The sequence below is a fragment of the Pelodiscus sinensis genome, chromosome 3, assembly GCF_049634645.1.
Source record: "Pelodiscus sinensis isolate JC-2024 chromosome 3, ASM4963464v1, whole genome shotgun sequence".
In the NCBI taxonomy this organism is placed as follows: domain Eukaryota; kingdom Metazoa; phylum Chordata; order Testudines; family Trionychidae; genus Pelodiscus; species Pelodiscus sinensis.
In genome coordinates, this window is record NC_134713.1 from 176854354 (window position 1) to 176873691 (window position 19338).

Consider the following 19338-nt stretch of genomic DNA (forward strand, 5'->3'; position numbering starts at 1 on the left):
AAAAACTGAAAGAATTTAGGCCCAGGAACAAGGCAAGGTGTTTACATTAATTTTCATCATTAATGTTCATGTCAGTAGCTATAAATCATTGCTTGCTTGTATTACCTACCTGTTCTTGGTGCCGGGGTGATCTTTTACCTGTTCCATTTCCTTTGACATAACCACCTTTTCACTTTTTATCTCTGGGTTAATACCAAGTCCTTCCTGTTAATCCCTTTCCATCTGCAAAAGGTTCAGGTCCATGGCAGTCTCGCTGGAGCTCAGAAAAAGAGTGAAGAATGACTATCAACATGAGTTGGATTTTGTGTTGCTGTGTATATTAAAGGAGACAAAAAACAGACGGGAAGCATTACAATTTGTTACTCAAAGGTAAAATTATTCATAACCTGTCCTGCCCTGTAGTGCAGATAAATAATCTGGAGAATCTTTGAGGATCTTGAGCAATAATCTATGCATCATATTTTTTTGTAGATTAGAAGGTACTTTTAAATGTCTTCATCTTTACTTGCGCACTGAGTTTCTGAATTAATATGTATAAGTTACATCTTTATTTCCCTACTTGAGCATAACATAGCTCTAAGGCCTACATAGTTAAAAAATGCTTGTATTAACGTATGGGAGTTTATAAAGATATAAAACCAACAGATCTTCAGCAGAATTATTGGTTGATATTTCTTATTATAGGATGTTCCTAAACATTTTCTGATTGGGACATTAATGATCTGTATATACTTAATTTGAAAACGAATTTATTTTAACTTTCTAAAATGCATTGCAGCCTACAGTGGTAAACTTAATTAAATTAAACATAAATCATGCATTGTGCTATGATTTTAATATATAGCTAGTAAGCATGTCACTGGTATAGTATTCCGTATACCAAAAAGGCAAGTTAGGTAACATCAACTCAAAACCACAGCAAAATACTCTAAGAGATTGCCTTAATTTAATTGTAAGATCCAACATGAAACCAAATCCTTCTGAGACTTAAAAAATAGTTTTTCTTAAATCACATTTTAATAGTGGTTTTGTTCATTTATTTATAAATTAATAGATATTTTCTCCTTAAAACTGAAAAAAGACAGTTTTGAAGCTAATCATTAATATCACTAATATATTATTACAGATAGTAGATAGTAGGAATGGTTATAATTTCTGTATTATTTTGACATGATAAATTCTTAGCCATATATAAAAATGTAAAGAACTAAAATATACTACAATTATGAAAAGCTTGCTAGATCAAACATTGCCTTACTGGGGTACTTAAATATTGGCCTCCTATTGTTCTCTAGTATTTATCATACTAATATTGTGCCTGTGGTTAAAGAAGGATTAAAAATACCTGGATTTAAATGTTATATAGATATTATTCAGGCAAAAGAGACATAACTTGGTCATCAGTGCAGATTGTGACAGAAATATTAATGTTGTCAAAAGCTTACTTCATGGCAAAGTACAATGTTGAAAGTACTGCATGAGCTTTTATTTTTAAGAAATCTTGATAGTCTGAATACCATATTATAACATTACAAACACACATTTAGGGTAGACTGTACATATTACACAAAGTATACAGAATTCATTTTGGCACTTGAAGGAATTGTACAAAATAGTATGCCAATGTGTAGCAAATTACTCAGTTTAAAATCCTAGAAGAAATGCTTTAATAGTAACACACAAATAAAGCTCTGAATGTAGTTGGAATAAGTGTTTATTTGTTTTAGATCATAATAACATATTAGAGAATCTTTATCTTGGATTGTTTGGTTTCTTAAATCAACAATAATATTAGATATCCTAAAAGTTACCATAGTCATTAAATACCTTATAATGCTGTATCCCTGGGAATCCAATTTTTTTTAAAAACAACTATATTCTCAGCAGAAACTCCTGTTGTATACAGTAGCTCTCTTCAGTGATCCCTTCCTGCTTTTTCTTGTAATGAAGCAGTGATGGTACATTTTTATCCTGTTGATAATTTGACTCCCTTTAAACTATTTCTTGTTGACCCACTGGACTAATCTTTATTAGGGTGGAGGTAGCTGGAAGGTTGAAGGACTGCAGACTATGTATTCTTCCTTTTTAACTGTACCTTAATATCAATATAGCATCATTATTCTGAAGCAAAAAGAGAAAAGCTGATCCATCATATATTCCACACATTGCTAGTCTTTCCCCTATGTCCTGCAGTGCTACAGAGGGGATTATTGCTGCAGAAAAAAAATCTGGCCATACTGTAGGAATAATCACTGCAGTCCAGATCACCCCCACCTCTCTCTCTCTCTCTCTCTCTCTCTTTTTCTTTCTCTCTCTTCCCCTCTCTCTGTTCCAGGCCCCAGCTGATTCAGTCTGCATCCATCCATACATAAATCATTGCCCTTATTCTATTGGTTACATGGTACATGGCAAGTATTGATTTTTTCTGTTGCCTCATTGCTGGAGAACCCATGGTTTTTGTGAGACTGAAAATGCAAAATTTTTTTGCTGGAGTTCTTGTTAAGATACAAAAATGGGAAAAGCAGGACGGTGTATTTTCAAGGTTTGTGTCACTTAAAAATCTCTTCCTATCTATGCTGCTACTCTGCATTTGCCTGTGCTTCCAGAAGTCGTGTTTTGTTTAGTCACTATTGCTTTAAATAAGCTCAGTGGCTAAACAGCAGGAGAATATGCACATGGAAACAGGGCCTAATTATTCAACAAAAGGCATCATGTAATTGGTCATGGCTAACTTCAAACATAAAGTTTAAATAAACCCAGAACTATTCCCAAAACATTAATAAATGGACAAAAAATAATGTATCGAGAAGGAATGACATTTTAAGGGCACAGAGTCTCAGGCACAATGTGATAATGTAGCATGGGGAAATGGAAATTTGTTTCCTGTCTGTATTACATATAAATAGAACGCTCCACTTCATAGCATTTTGAAACAGATTTGCTGACCTCTGATTGATATGAATTTCTGTAACCTGTCAGCACTTCTCAGTATCCTGAACTGAATGAAATGGCTTGCAAAGATGGCACCTGGCTTCCTCAAAAAGACTGGTAAGATTATATTATGAGATCTGGATTATAAAGAGTTCTATCAGTATTACAGGATATCATGGCATAACACTTTCTGTCAGAGGGCCTGATCCAAAGCCCACTGAAATCAATTGAAAGCTGTCCACTGACTTCAGTAGGTATTGAATCAGATTCAGACTGCACAGAAGCAGTATTTTACTTTGCTGGTTTCCCTCCTCACTCCTTGTGTTGAAAGGAGGTGTGGAAAAGGACTGAGGTGGGTGGAGCATATATAGATGTGGAATATTGGCATGCTTTTCACGTTTACTTTTCTGACCCTTTGTCATAAATTGTAGACATTTGTTTCTATATTTTTCTCTGAAATTTTTGCTGAGAAATCAGTACTGAAAAGTGTCTGTAAATACAAAATTCCTGCATGGTTCTTTGTAAGAGTTTCTCTTGGTTAAGAGCCAATGGAAACTACTGTGTGTCTACTCCATTTTTAGACCCTAATCTTACAAATGCTAATCCCACTGAAATCATTGTGTGCACATGCTGTCAATTGCTGGATTGTGGCCTTATTCTGTAAGCTCTTCTGGTCAGAGGCTGGCTTTAGTGTTTTGCATATGCCAAGCACCACTGGTGGTAAATTTAAGAAATAAATTAGTAATAATACAGCTATAGAGCTGTACTGCCGGAGTGGTGCAAAGGGAGCATAAAGCTGTCCTAAAATGGGCATAGGAAGAAGACCACACTATCCTCTCCCAGACGTCTTTGGTTTAGGAGACATGTTGAGTTTAGGAGAAAAGCAGGACTGGAGCTTTCTAACATTAATTTAGGCTAGAGATCAAGCCAACCCTCTGCAGCTCCAGTGATGTTCAGAACACTGTGTACTGAGCAGAACCTGGCTCAGTTGAGGATCTGGGTGCTGTTGTTCTTAGGTACAATAAAGGACATGTTTGAAGAAAATGAATCCTTACCAGAAATACTAATTTTTCACTGATTTATACTGTAGCTTTTTAAATTATATGTATGCAAAATATTAAGTTAAAAATCAGAATGAGGGAGGCATGAATATTGGATGTAAGCTGTCATACGTTTCTCTTGCCCAGGGCATTGCCTTAAGCAAATGAGCTCTTGATTCACCACAAAGTTATTACAGATGATGATGTGCCAACCAACTGGATGAAGAACATAACTTCTCCCACTGCATTTTATTATATACATAAAGGTCAGACCCCATTAAATTTGGCCATAATTCGTGCAGTAGCTCAAGTTAGGACTGTCCTTTTCTCCTTGTCAATGCCTACTTAAGGGCTCTGCTTTAAATTTCTCCCTTTAGATCATGTATCATGTTTCCTGCATGTCTCCTGTTGGACTGAAGGATGCTGTGGTCAGTATGACATACAGCCAGTAAACATAAAAAGCTCACATCAGTCCCTGGGAGGGCTTTGCCGGCTAACTCTGGGCGGAATACTGAGACACAGCTTTCCAATATGGGCATGAGGAATCTTCTTTTTATCAAACAAGGGAACAGTGCATATCCTAGTATGTTAAATTCACTTTAACTGATAATCACCTAGGCTACGTCTAGACAAGGGGGGTATTTTGCGATACTGGAAGTCTCCCAAAATAGCAATTCTGCGTCTTTAAATGCTCCCATCATTTCAAAATATATTTTGAAATGATGGGTGTCCTATTCCAGCGTCCTGTAATCCTCCTTCCATGATGGTTAAGAGACTTGTCGGAATAGCACTTTATTTCAAAATTTGGCGTTGTCTTCAGAGCATCAAATTTCAAAATAAACTATTTTGAAATTACCTTGAAATAGTTTATTTTGAGGTAAGGGTGCTGTGTAGATTCACCCCTACAGAGAGACAGCCTATCTGTTTGATATTACCTGAGAACTGTCTGGGTATGTCTACACTACCCTGCTAGTTCGAACTAGCGGGGTAATGTAGGCATACCGCACTTGCTAATGAAGCCCGGGATTTGAATTTCCTGGGCTTCATTAGCATAAGCGGGGAGCCGCCATTTTTAAATCCCCGCTGCTTCGAACCCCGTGCAGCGCGGCTACACGGGGCTCGAACTAGGTAGTTCGGACTAGGGTGCCTATTCCAAACTACCGGTACACCTCATTTCACGAGGAGTAATGGTAGTTCGGTATAGGAACCTAGTCCGAACTACCTAGTTCGAGCCCCGTGTAGCCGCGCTGCACGGGGTTCGAAGCAGCGGGGATTTAAAAATGGCGGCTCCCCGCTTATGCTAATGAAGCCCGGGAAATTCAAATCCCGGGCTTCATTAGCAAGTGTGGTATGCATACATTACCCCGCTAGTTCGAACTAGCGGGGTAGTGTAGACATACCCTAAGTTAGGATTCAAAATAAGAAAGTGCCTCTACAAAATCCTTCCTTGTATTAGCTCCTCATGATGTCGGATTGCTAGCCCTTGGCAGCTTGATATCTTCCTTTCTTTGGGTTGTTGAGGCCACTGTGTGTATGTGTGGGATGAGACAGTGTAACATCTGGGATTTCTTCATACCAGAAGAACTCCAGATTACTCTCAATCTTCCCTAGTCGAACTAAGGTTGGAAAATTACAGAAGTGTTACCGGTTACTTCTACCAACAAGTAATGAGTAATATTTGAGTTCTGAGTATGTGAATATGCCATCGGTATGCTAAGATATTCTAGGAGGAATCCTGCTCATTACTATGCAGGCTTATTAACAGATACAAACAGAGTGCAGGATTTCCCCTTAGCAAGCCAGAGATTGCTAGGAAGGGGAATTGGCCAGTGTGCCAGCAGAAGCATGCATCACTTGAGCAGTGAGAGCAGCTAGCTGGGATACATTTCTAGTTCACCAGCCAGTCCGAAGGAATTCTGTAGTCAGAAACACATACCTCTTAGGGCACAAGCTATACAGCAGTGGTCTCTAACCTTTTCAAGCATGAGATCACTTTTTGAATTTAAGTGCAATCCAAGATCTACCTCAAACCCAAATGCCCCTGCCCCACCTCCTTTGTGCCCCTTCTCTGCGGCCCTGCCCCTGCTAACTCTATCCTCTCTCACTCCCACATCCTCCCTTACTTTCACCAGGCAGGGGCAGTAGGTTGGGGTGCAGGCTCTGGTCTTGGATTAAGGGATTTGGAGTGCGAGAGGAGCTCTGAGCTGAGCTTAGAGCAGGCCATTGGGGTGCAGGAGGGGATTATAGGTGCAGGGTGTTTGGATGCAGTGGTGCTTGGGGCTAGGGCAGGGGCTTGGGGTTAGGAGGGGGTTCATGACTGGGGTAGGGTTTCAGGATGTGGGCTCTGACTGGGCACTGCTTACCTCAGGTGGCTCCTGGGTGGTGGTGCAGTGGGGCTAAGGCAGGCTCACCCCTGCCCTGGCCCTGCACCACTCCCAAAAGCAGCCAGCAAACTCCATCCCAAGTCCTGATGTGCACCCACTCTCTGCTCTGTGGAGCTAGGATACAGGGTGGGAGGGGGCACCTTGACATCAGCGCCCCTTCCTCTCCCTCTCCTGCTTTGCACAGCAAGCAGGAGGCTCCTGGGGATGAGGGGGAGGCAGGTCCAAGGCATACGGCAGGAGATGCGCGGCAATAGGGGGAGGGGCAGCTGAAGTAGCCTCTTGGTAGCCTCTTGACCAAACCAGTCAGGATCACCTGTCAGAGGCTTCAAGATCTACCAGTAGATTCCCAATCTGTTGGTTCGTGACCACTGCTGTACAGCAACAAAGAGCATCCAGAAGCTCATCTCCCACCCTGGGCCATTCTGCCCTGTAACAGCAGGATGATTTCAGTGCAGGTTGTGCAGCTAATAGTGCTCCAGCCAAGTCTGTTTCACAGATAAAGGAAAAGCTTTGCATAGGAATGGGAATGATAAATTATGATGATGAAAGGGGTTTTCCTGTGCTAGGCTCTATTGACACATTTGTCAAGAAAATATGTTAAAAGAACTGAGAGGAATACCTGCTGCATAATAATACAGGCTAAGCCCCCTCATTATCCCAAGGTGACTCAAAGTAACCTTTGAATAACAGAAGGTTCAAGAAATTGGGAGTCCACTGAGTGCAGACTTCAAAGTGTGCTGGTCCATTTCTGCTAATTGTTGACAGCCCTCCAGCTTAGCTAGAGCTGCCAGCTTAGCAGGACTCAGCACAGGGTTAGAGAAAAAGTGCTTGAACTAGACCTAAGATTCTCTGCTGAGTCAGCCAGTCTTAGAGAAGGGCCCCAGCTGTCTTTCTCACCCACCTTGATTTGAAATCTCCAGAAGCATGACTCAGATTTCAGATAGCATGGTATCAGGTAGTTTTGAGTCCTCTGTCTTGATAATTGTGCAGTGTTTTTCCTCTTTAAAAACCTGTATAAATATGAGCTAATTAATTCCCATGACACACCTCGGGGTAGAGAAGGGTTGTTAGTATTCCCATTTTATAGGTGAAGAAATGGAGGCACAGAAATTAAATGACTTATTCAAGGTCACAGAAAGACTTGGTATTGGAGATGAGGTTATGTTTTAGGAGTTCTTTATTTTGCCAAATATATTGGAAAAATTGATCAAGAACAGTTCATATTTGCAGACGTATGACCCCTATTATGCTGTCAAGGTCAGCAAGCTCTTAGTGATTAGCTGAGTAAGTTTTTGTCACAAAGGCATTTGGGACAATTCTCATCTAGGCCAATTTTCTCTACACTTAAAAAAAATGGTAGAGAAGAAAATACAACCATAGAGTGTTTTTTGTTCAGGGCCTCTTCCTTTCTTTGCTTTCCTCAGCTGCTTATGTATTTTCATCTGTACCTGGTAAATTAGGCAAGCTAAATGCTTAAAAAAATAAATAAAAAAAGAAAGCTGCAGGAGGTCTACTGTGGATTTGAGTAAGAATGTCACGTAGTGCCACTTCATTTAACCTGTAACTGAATGATCCAGGTGAGAGCAATGTAGATCTCAGAGAAGTTATTTTGTTATCATCATAAATTCCTAGCCCGGCATGAAAAAATTCCTTGAGCTGTAAAATTGGAGCCTATAGTTACAATAAAATCTAGGAAAAGGTTATTTTACCTGAATTTATCGCTTAGCAACCAAGAATCTACCTCCTGAGAATGCTGTTCTGTGGGTTACCAAGTAACTGACTATGACAATTACCAAACAGCTGGCCCATTAATCTACATACCCTTTAACCTTAGTCAGCTGAAAGATGGGCTGATGACAGCTAACAAACAATAGAAACATACCCTAATATTTTATTTAAGAGATGAGGGAAACCACAGCTATATGGATCACTCAGCTAGTTGGATTTAACTGTTTCAACTTGTGTATCTTGTTTTCAAGAAACTGTAGATGAGAATAAATCATAACATGTATTTTTAAAAAAGCTTCGTATTTTTCACCCTCCAAGCTATGTATATAGTGATTATATCCAATTAAGCTAACAGATTTACTCATATTTTAATATAGGAATGCAAAGCAGTTCATTATAAACAATTGGATTATGTATATACAAAATCGTCATCTTACTGTATTTCCATGTATGTAGTTAATGCTCTAAATTTGTCATAGTTAAATTTTACAAAATTCAGTTGTTTGACTGACAGCCACTTATAAATATCTGGAGTGTTAAATACCAGGGTGAAAAAATAAGTTATTTAGGATCAGGCCTGCTGATACAGGGTGGGGGCAGGCAAAGGGTGCAGTTGCCCCAGGCTCCTTTAAATCACTGCCAGAGAACTGTGCCAGAGTGCCAGGCTGCATGCTGTGAGCAGCACTAAGAGCTGGACAGGGTGGCCAGTTGCCCTCAGCCCCACTCTCTTTCTGGGAATGCAGAGCTGGCTCTCTTTCCCCATGTTGTCCAAGGACCTGCAGAGGCTGTTGGCTCTGCTGGTTAGAATGGTATAAGCAGGCATAACAAGGAATGAAAATGAAACTGAGACAGAGAAAATATAGGCCCAAAACAGTGAAACTCCCTGATAATGAGATGTATTATATTGTAGAGAGGTCTCCAAAGGGAATTGATGAAACTACAGTCACTTCAGAAATTTAAAAGTAGACTGGACAAAATATTAGAAAATATACAGCAGGACCGATCCAGCACTGGTGGGGCAGTGAATCGGGGGGATGGGGCATGTTTGCAATATACAAAGACATATAACTAATATCATGCAACAGTTTATCATGATGCTTTGGGTATTATTCACTTTGGTCCTATCTCTGCAAAGATTTACTCACACAGCGTTATAACCTGTGAGTAGTTTGTTTCAGGGTAAAATGAAGCATGTGAAAAAGCTATGTAGGATCAGGGCCTTCTGTTGCATATAAGAAAATGAAAGACTTAAACAATGGGTATAAAGTTACTGAACTCAATTCCTCTCTGAAGTGAAGTCGTGTTTAGTGCAGGTAGGGGAAGCATATTAGGGAGTCTACTGTATCTCACTTACTCTCTACTAGAAGATTTAACTGGTGTTTTTAGGTCCTTCACAGCAGGGGCTGAGAGGGTATCTCTACACTACAGCGTTATTTCAAAATATCTTATTTTGAATTAGCGATTTGAAATAGTTAATTCAAAATCAGTTATTTCGAAATAATGCGTCTACATACAAAATGCATTTCAAAATAGCGTTTTGCTATTTCGAAATAGTGCATCCTCACTGATTGGATGCTGAATCGCATTTAAGGCCAGCTGAAACCGGTTCCAGGAGGGGATCAGGTCAATAGTTACTTTGTGTGGCTGCTGCCTGAGGCTATCTGAGGCTTGTGCTTAAAGGGCCCCCTCCCCCCCCCCAGACAGCCGGTTCTCAGGTTTCCCTGCTTGCTTGCCTACCTCGCTGAGGGACAGCAAAGCATTTTTGTCTCTGCTTGCTTTGGTTGCCCTGACTCGGGACACCGCAGCACTTGGCACCATGGAGCCAGTGCTGCCCCTGGGCACTCTGGTGCTCATTTTGGATGTTTTGCTGCAAGCCTGGCAGCAAATGCTGGAGACTGCCTGGCAGCATCTGCTGCAGACCAACCCCCAGGCCTTCTTCGGACCCCCCTGGGGGACGTGGAGGAGCAGCAGCAGTGCCTGAATGCCAGCGTGCCCCGCTGCATCTGGCGTTTGGACACCAGCAGTTACTGGTGGGACCACATCATCCTGGAGCGCTGGGGAGACCAACAGTGGACCTAGAACTTCAGGATGAAGAAGGACACCTTCCTCGAGCTCTGTGAGTGGCTCGCCCCTGCTCTGCAGCAATGGGACATGCACATGAGGCCTGCCATTCCCCTCCACAAGTGTGTGGCCATCGCCCTCTGGAAGCTCTTCACACCGGATAGCTACCAATCCATGGGGAACCAGTTTGGCATGGGGAAATCCACCGTCAGAGCAGTGCTCATGCAGGTATAGCAGTCTCCAGCCACTGTGCCAGGAGGGGTGTGTGTAAAGAGGGAATGGGCTGCCCTAGGGAAAAGAGGGGGAGGTGGTGCAAGTCCCCTCCCTTGGAGGCTTTTTTCTGTCCCAGTCCGTGGTGGCCAGGATTGCAGGGGGGGTTGCTCCTGAGGAGTGGGGCACGGGGCAGTGGTGGGGAAGGAGCACTGTCAGCCACCCTGGCAGCCCAGTGACTCTCGGTTTTGTGTGTCCCTCTGCAGGTGGTCAAGGCCATCAATAGAGTGCTGCTCCACAGAGTCATCTGCCTCAATGATTGGGATGTGGTGATTGAGGGGTTTGGCGGCCTGGGCTTCCCCAGCTGCAGGGGGCAATCGACGGAATGCACATCCCCATCCATGCCCCGGAACACCAGGCTGCCCTGTACATCAACCAGAAGGGATACTTCATTGTCATCCTGCAGGCCTTGTCTGACCACCGGGGCCAGTTCGTGGACATTAATGTGGGCTGGTCCGGCAAAGCACATGACGCGTGGGTATACCGCAACTCCTCCACGTGCCAGAGGCTGCACGCCGGGACCTTCTTCCCCGACCACCACATCAGGGTTGGGGACATGGACATGCCCGTGTGCCTGGTGGGGGATGCAGCCTACCCACCACAACCCTGGCTCATGAAGCCCTACATGGGACACCTCAACCCCTTCCGACAGGCCTTTAATACCAGGCTCAGCAGGGTCCGCATCGTAGTGGAGAGTGCCTTTGGCAGGCTGAAGGCCCAATGTAGTTGCCTCCTCACCTGCCTGGAGCTCTCCAAGCGGAATATTCTGCATGTGGTGGCAGCGTGCTGTGTGCTGCACAATTGTGTGAGTGAAAGGGGGAGGCTTTCCTGCCAGCCTGGATGGCAGAGGCCGACCACTTGGCTGGCCTGTATGCGCAGCTCCGCATGGCTGCCAGCCAGGAGGCCGTCGGTATCCGGGAGGCCCTGTGGGAGAGCTTCCTGATGGAGGAGGAGTGACGTCTCCCTGGTGTGCCCCACTGGGGCCTTGTGCCATAATCCATCCTCACTTCCTTCCACTTCTCCCTGATGTCAAATAAAAACACATGTATTGCCAAAAAAGCCTCTCTTTATTGAACATAACTCGGGTGGAGGGGGAATGAAGGTGGGAGAGAAGAGGGGGAAACCTGGGGGGAGGGAGCTGAAGGGGGAGGCAAGAGGAGAAAGGGGGAGGAGAAGCTCAGGGTTGGGGGTCTTGCAGGCCGACCTGTCTCCCAGCACGGCGGGTGTGGGGGCCTCAGCATCCCTGGGGAGGGAGTGGGTATGGAGGGTTGGTCAGGTGGGGAAAGGGGGAGGAAAAAGTGGGAGGGGGAGCAGGAGTGGGAGGAGGAGTGATAGCTGGGGTGGCCGCAGGGACTGGAGCGGCAGCAGGCACCAATCACTGCACCAGGGTCTGCAGGTAGTCGCGGATGGCATGGCCCTGGTCAAGCAGCTCCTGCAAGCTCTCCCACCGCAATGCTCCTGGCTGCAGACCTGCCTTCGCAGGAACCCCAGGTGCTGCCGCTCGTATTCCTCCTGGTTCCGGGTGAGCCTCCTGGCCCGGGTGCGGGAGGATGTCCTGGGCGGGGTGGTGCGCCCTGCACTCATAGCTGGTGCGGCTGTGGAGAAACAAGAGAAGTGGTCAGTTATCCATGGGGACACAGTGGATGAAGCCCAGCCCCCAAGACGAGGACGGCAGGTCTCCGCACCATCATGTCCTGCTATCCCCGGGAGTGTGAGCTGGCTTGGGACGGCACCCATGCCCCTGTGCTGTATATAGTGTGGGTATGGAGGGAGAGGGGGGAGAGGAGATGTGCCCTGCTTCTGCGTAGAGGGGGCTTCTGGAGGGAGGGCATTGCTCAGTGTCCGTCCCTGGGATCGGGAGCATGTCATGTGCCTTCACACATACATGTGTGTGGGTAACAGGCCAGGGCCCCTGTGTGGCAGCCAGCCAGGGCCACATGCCACGACTGGCATGACACATGCACAAGTTGGTGCGTGATCTGTGGTCATCAAGGCCCACACATGCGGTCCCTGGGCTCCCTCTCCTCCCCACTCCGTCCCACATAAGGGGACAGTAAGGGCACTCACATGTCGAGGCCTCCTTGGCCTCAGAAGACAGCGGTGACATAACTGCTGTGATGCCTCGGGGGTTCTGAGTGAGTGCCACGCTCCCTCCAGGCTCCTGCAACTCCTGGCCATTGTCCTCTTCCGTGTCCTGGTCAGGGCTCTCTGCCCCAGGGTCGATGACCATTTGGGGAGCATGGACCATCCGGCCCTCCAGGATGCAGTCCAGGGCATCATAATAGGGAAAAGGGTCTGTGTCTGCCCCTGGTTGGGAGATGTCCCCTGTGGCCCTGGCATAGGCCTGCTGCAGCGCCTTTATTTTCATGTGCACCTGCTCCTGCTTGCGTGTGTGGCCTTTGGTGGCCAGGCTGTCAGCCATCCATCAGTAGACGGCTGCGTTTCTGTGTCTAGTGCAGAGATCATGGACGTTGGAGGATTCCCCCCAAACCTCAATAGGTCCATGATCTCTGCACTGGACCAGGAAGGTGCCCGCCTTTTGTGGCCCCTGGCAGGTTCCTTGGAACTGCCAGACTGCTCCTGAGGAGCAGTGGAGGGCTGGTTGGCACTGGCTGGCTTGCTTATGCTCGCAACTGGGTCAGGGGCAGCGCCTGAGGGCTCTGGGCTGTCAGACCTAGAGCTGACACAGGCCCTATGGCCAAACAGAGTCTACCCCTTTAAGGGCTCCGGGGCTTTGGGGGGGGAGGGAGCAGGAGGAGAGGAGTTTTCCTGGTGTGGCCCAGAGTGGCCACCAGGGCACCCTTGGAAGGGCTGGAGGCCCCCTATTTCAAAATAAGCGTCTACACAACACTTATTTCAAAATAGCTATTTCGAATTTGGCGTTATTCCTCATGGAATGAGGTTTACCAAATTCAAAATAAGCGTTCCGCTATTTTGAGTTAATTTCAAAATAGTGGTTTGGCGGTGTAGGTGCTAGGAAAGTTATTTCGAAATAACGGCTGTTTGTAAAAAACCCAGGTCCTGCACAGAACCTTGAGACACCCCATTGTTAACAATTTATGGAAAATGTGTATCCTTACATTTTGTTTTCTGTGTGTTAGCCAATTTTATAATCAATGATCACGCTGTCTGTGTATCTAATGTCTATATTTGTTAAACACAGAAAACTACATTATAAAAATGTTAAAGTTGCAAAAGTCACGCTCTCATATGTTTTGGTATGCCAGAAATAAAGTTGCCTGTGTGACCTTATTCAGCCCCATCATGTGTATGCATGAGGATACAGTTCTTTAATTATGTGATCACACACACTTTCCCATAAGACTCCCTTCTTCCTTCAGTACTGGATGGATAATGCTCACGTAGTCCTGGTCTACACTAGGGAGTTATTTCAAAATAACATGCAGAGCATCTACAATACCAAGCCTGTTATTTTGAAATAATAACTTCTGCTTTCCATGAGGAATAACACTTATTTTGAAATAGTTATTTCGAAATAGCAGTAGTGTGGTTGCTACACTGTTGCTATTTTGAAATAATTACTGAGAATCCTTCAAAGCAATTACTCCCCAATGCTTCCTGGGGCTATAAGTTAAGCAGGCTCCCTTAGTATTTCTGACATCAGGGCAATTCCCATGCCAAATTTCAGTTACTCCAAAGCTTCTAATTGAAACAAGAGTAAGTATTTTTAACATAGGCAAAACATTGTATTAAAAAAAAAAAGGTCCAACCTGAGGCAGAAACCCGGGCATGGGAAATTTCAGAGCAAACAGAGCACTTTGTAGTTTCATTCCAGGACTGCTTAGTTTCCTTAACAGCCTCTTGTTTGTATTTTTATCAAAGACTTTTTGAACACTCTAATAACTTAAAGCAACCAGTTTTCTTTGAATCATTTTTAAACGAGCACATTCAAAGAATCTTGGTCTTGAGAGGCATGCTTTTCTTTTACACAACCTCTCTTTCATGAAATTCTATTTTAATTATTGTTTCAATGAGTTTACAAAAAAATTACAAAAGCACAGGTACTGGCTTCCTTCCAGACCCTGCCTCCACCTGACCCCTTCTTCCAAACCCCCTTCCACCTCTTCTCACCCCACACAGTGCCCTAGGCTCTGCAGCCCCTCTTTTTCTCAAGCCTCCGCCCTGCCTCTTCCTGTCCAATGCTGCACTCTCACCTGAGTGTTACCTGTCCTTGCTCCTCCTCCTTCCTCCTAATGCCTCTTGCAGGCTGTTGAACAGCAGGAGGGAAGCTGGCTGCTGGTGGATGCTAAGCACTCACTAATTTTTTTTCTGTGGGGCTCTAAGGCTGGATCACCCATGGAATTGCACCTATGTACAAAAGAAAGGCTTACTAGACTGTAAGTCCCAGGAGCATACCAGTGCCTTTTAAAAAGCTGTGTACCAAATGTATTACCTTCCAATCTTCTTCAATAATCATGACACATGAGTGTATATTTTTGTTAAAAATACAGCCATTTCATTTCAAATCCCTTCAGATGTAGTGGCAGTATACCTGCCAGGCCCAGTGACTTGTTGGTTTTTAGTTTATCAGTTTGTTTTAACATTTTTTCTTTGGACACCGCCTTATTATTTGTACCTTATTATTTTTATATCGTTGGCTATTTCCTCTTTAGATGTTCCCCTTCCTAATTTACATCTTCTATTTCACTTACCATGAACTATGCCACTTTCTAATGTTTTGGGTTGGATTGGATTTCCATTTTCTGAAGATATTTGGCTTGAATTCCCAATTGAATTGTACCATTTAACCATAATGAATTTTGTTTTGCCTCCATCCTTTTTTCCTTATTTGTTTTGTTTAGGGAGATATCAGTGGCTCTATCGCAAAGAGCTTAAGTAGCCTCCGTCCTGAGTTTTAGAATTTTAATTTCTTCTCTTTTGACTTTAAATGACCTGTTTTACTAACTGTTGCTCCTTCCTTTTTAATTCAGATTGATAAAGGTTAGAGCTGTGTTTCCTCTCTTGACTTTAATAAAGCAATTCTGGTATTTTTTGGGGCATATTCCCTGCCCTGAGGAAGTTGAATTGAATTACAATGTGATTGCTGTTAGTGGGCTAACTATAGTTAGTTCCTAAACTTCTTGAATTGTCTTTGGTCTGTTTCTTTTGTTAGGTGATGCTATACAAACATCACACAGAAGCTCAAACGCAAGAACAGTGAAACATGAAAAATTGGTTGTCATCTAATTTTCCTGAATACGTGCCGTCATGGGAAGATGAACCTTTGCCTAAATTGGATTTTTGCAGAATGGTCTATTTAGTGCAAATCATGTTATCAGACATTCTTGACAGAAAAAGTCATTAAGCTCAATACAGAGCATCTAAACTCTTTATATATAATTAGCCTGGATGTGCTGAGTGGCTATTTCTCTTTATTTATAAACAATCCTTTTACTTCCTTTTCGGTCTCTGGAGGTGTTTTTAATCTGTTGGCAGATTAAATAGTGTAGTAGTTTCACAATATCACTTCTGAAACATGCTTACAACAATTGTACTAAAATAATGGTAAGCATTTCTCTCCAGTTAAGAATGTCAAAGAAGGTAAATATCCACCTTTTTGCTCACTGTGTTCTGTGCTCCACAGGTAAAATTCAGACCTCAGTGACTGGACTTTGTAGGGGGAATTAAGTGAGCCTTGGAATTTGCTTGATTGCCCTCAGGAAAGCAGCCCTAATGCAGACTCTGCTGCAACCTGTGGGCTGTGATCATGTTTGTTGCACAGATATACAATAAATGGCAAGTGTTAGGTCACTGCTTGTCTCAGATCTACTTGCCTCTCCCTTGATCTGTCTGCAATACCATGCAACCTACTTAGAGCTAACACAGTACTTCACTCCCCTCCCACCTCAGCTTCCAGAAGTGTAAGAGTTACTTTTGCAGTACACAGGACCTAGAGCAAGCAAGCCCTCCTGGATATGTGCTGCACAGTGCATAGGAACAGCCTGGTGGTACACCTAGCTTTTGATTTCCATGGTTTTGGTGGTTTGAGTAAAAATCTTAGCAGAATGGTAGTATTCTTGTGAATATTCAATGTACGATACAGAGAGCATAGAAAAAAAAAAGCAAAGTGGGTAGAGAGGTATCCCAGAAAAGCTCTGCTGCGTCTAAGGAACGCGTCCGCTTTTCTGAAAAAAAGTTGGAAAAGTAGACGTGTTTTGTCAGCCTCCCCATAAATCTCATTTCATGAGGAAGAAGAGGTGTTCCAAAAGAGGGCTTTTTTCCAACATTTGGCCCCGTGTAGCACTTTTTGCGGAAAAGCATCCGTGCCAATCTAGACGTGCTTTTCCGCAAAAAAGTTCTGATCGCCATTTTTGCGATCGGGGCTTTTTTGCGCAAAACAAATCTGAGCTGTCTACACTGGCCCTTTTGCACAAAAGCTTTGCGCAAAAGGACTTTTGCCAGAACGGGAGCAGCATAGTATTTCCACAAGAAGCACTGATTTCAGACAGTAGGAAGTCAGTTTTCTTGCGGAAATTCAAGTGGCCAGTGTAGACAGCTGGCAAGTTTTTCCGCAAAAGCACCTGATTTTGCGGAAATGCTTGCCAGTCTAGACACAGCCAATTTGTGTATCATTTTCTGACTTTTCTTTGTAGTATAGACATAACCAATGACTCTTGCAATGTGTTTGTAGTGTCTTATTGCTATGATATCAATACAAGAGTATTTCTATGAAAGAAAAATCCTTCCATTGACATTGTATCAGGTTTGTGACCACATACACCTAATCAGAGGTCTAGATGGAAACAGTTCTGTGTCTGTGAACATCATCTCAGACATTTTGCTGACAATATTAACTATCTCTGGTAATTCTGGACCATGGCAATTTCTATGGAATTCTTAAAATACACATCACTGCCTGAATGCTGATTATGTATGGGCATATCACTAGAAGATTGGCACCAAAGATGCATTATCTTTGGGCTGCTGATTGACTTAGACAATCATATGGGAAGCGATGGGAGTTATATGGATTTCTGTGTTTCGATCCAGCCTATTGCCTTTATGGATGTCCCATTGGAGGTAGCACAATGCTTCACTCCTCTGCCACTGTACCTTCCAGAAAGGTAAAGAGTTACTTTTGTTTTATTATCTCACATACATACTATCATACACATTAACACACTCTCTCTTTCCACAAAAAAAGATTAGCTGGAAATTTCATCCATTGAAGCTCTCCCTAGCTTGGAGTGACCTTATTTTGATTTTGGTAGTTTGGTTTATTGAAGGAAAATGAGCCCACACCGGGTGCTATTTACTGCTGAGAATTTTAATTTGTTGTATTTAATTGTGTCATAACAGTTGCCAGGATGCCCTCCAACCAAGATGCTGCCACGTACCTAAGTGGCTCCCTGAGGGTGAATTTGGCAGAGATGGGGGAGACTTTGCTTTACTCTGGACTGATGCCTACAATGCTGTGAGATGTCTGAAGAAATGAATAGGCTGCTGCTGGATGTGGTGTGAGGAATACCAGGAGCTGGGAGTCCTAGTGCCACAAGTGAAGAACAGAGTGCACCATCATCACTCCGACAATCAGAACCAAGCTGGAGAGGACCCTGAAGGATGCCATCCACTGCTACTATATCAAAAACCCAAAATGGAAGCTTAACCAGGGAGAGACCTTTGAGCTGATACAAGTAACCACTTCCTCCCCCAGGATAACGTCACCCAATTTGCAGCCTGGAGATTCATCCAATGGGCCTGACTCAACTGCAGTCCACTGAATGGAGCCATCTGCCACGAGAATTGGAATAAGTGACAAAGGAAGTGCCATTATGCCAATGAGCCATTACCCCCCATTTTATGTAACTGCAAGCTCCACTCCGGAGCCTGGTAGCTGAGATACTTTGCCATCCAGGACTGCCTGGTCAGAGCCATCCTACCACCCATGGGAAAGGTTGCCATGAACTTTTCCATCCCCAGAATGGCAGCCAACTGTGATCAAACATTGTCATCGCTAATGAGGACTGAAAGATCATCGTGGTGGATATCACAGTTCCTTTCAAGAACAGGACTTCCATGATGCCCAAGCCTGAAAGCTAAAGAAATATGATCTTCTGGCTGACATCTTGAAAGCTAAGGGCTACAAGATGCAAACTCACACACTGATTGATGGAGTCAGCCAATGCTGTTCTTGTCTGATCTGACAACTCATGGATCAGACTCACTGAATGCCATCAGGTGGCTGAGAGACATCTATCTGGAACACATCACCAGACATTGGCAATACCAGGAGGGATGATTTGGAGTGATGAAAAGAAGTGCAGTTTGGATAGTAACTCAAATATTTTCCGGATTGACTGTATTTTCTAACAGACAACCTAATCTAAATTCTGACTTACTGAAGGACAATCTCTACTTAACAATGTATTTGCTTCTCACAACCAACTCTCCATTAATCTTTCTGTGAGTGATATAGCCGAATATTTGATTCAAAGATCATATCTGTATTGTGATAATTACACATCTAAATTTGGGTTATTGCTGATTGTGTAATTATACATACCATATGACTTTTTAAGGAAAAAAAACTATTTGTAGATAATCCAAGCGTGACAACCTGATGTATAGAATCACCTTTTATTTAACCTGTGCACTATGTAAATTTTTAACATTAGCTTTAAATTTTTTTTTAACCAAACATAATTGTTTGGAGTCTTTATTTGAGATTATCAGGGTGACCAGGTAAATATTTACAGTGGTGACATTACAGTTGCTCTGATATAAGATGTGCGTAATATTTGATCAGAATATATTTTCTTGGTTGAAAACACAAACTAATATATTATGAGAAGTAGTTGCTAAGAGTCCCCAATTCATTCTGGGAACACAAGGTTTGATCTAGTCACATCCTTTTCAAACCACATCAGTGGGAGTTATTGGATGAGAAACGATAATCTGTGGCA

At 43.5% G+C, this 19338-nt stretch overlaps 1 long non-coding RNA gene across 1 annotated transcript in view; it reads left to right on the forward strand.

Annotated features, from left to right (window-relative positions):
• The window catches only part of LOC112545635 (uncharacterized), an 87256-nt gene extending 68188 nt beyond the window's left edge, over positions 1–19068 (forward strand). Inside the window, exon 3 of the long non-coding RNA XR_012902399.1 lies at positions 17735–19068. This is a non-coding gene — a long non-coding RNA (uncharacterized LOC112545635). The remainder of the gene's footprint in view (positions 1–17734) is intronic.
• Positions 19069–19338: the final 270 nt, after the last annotated feature.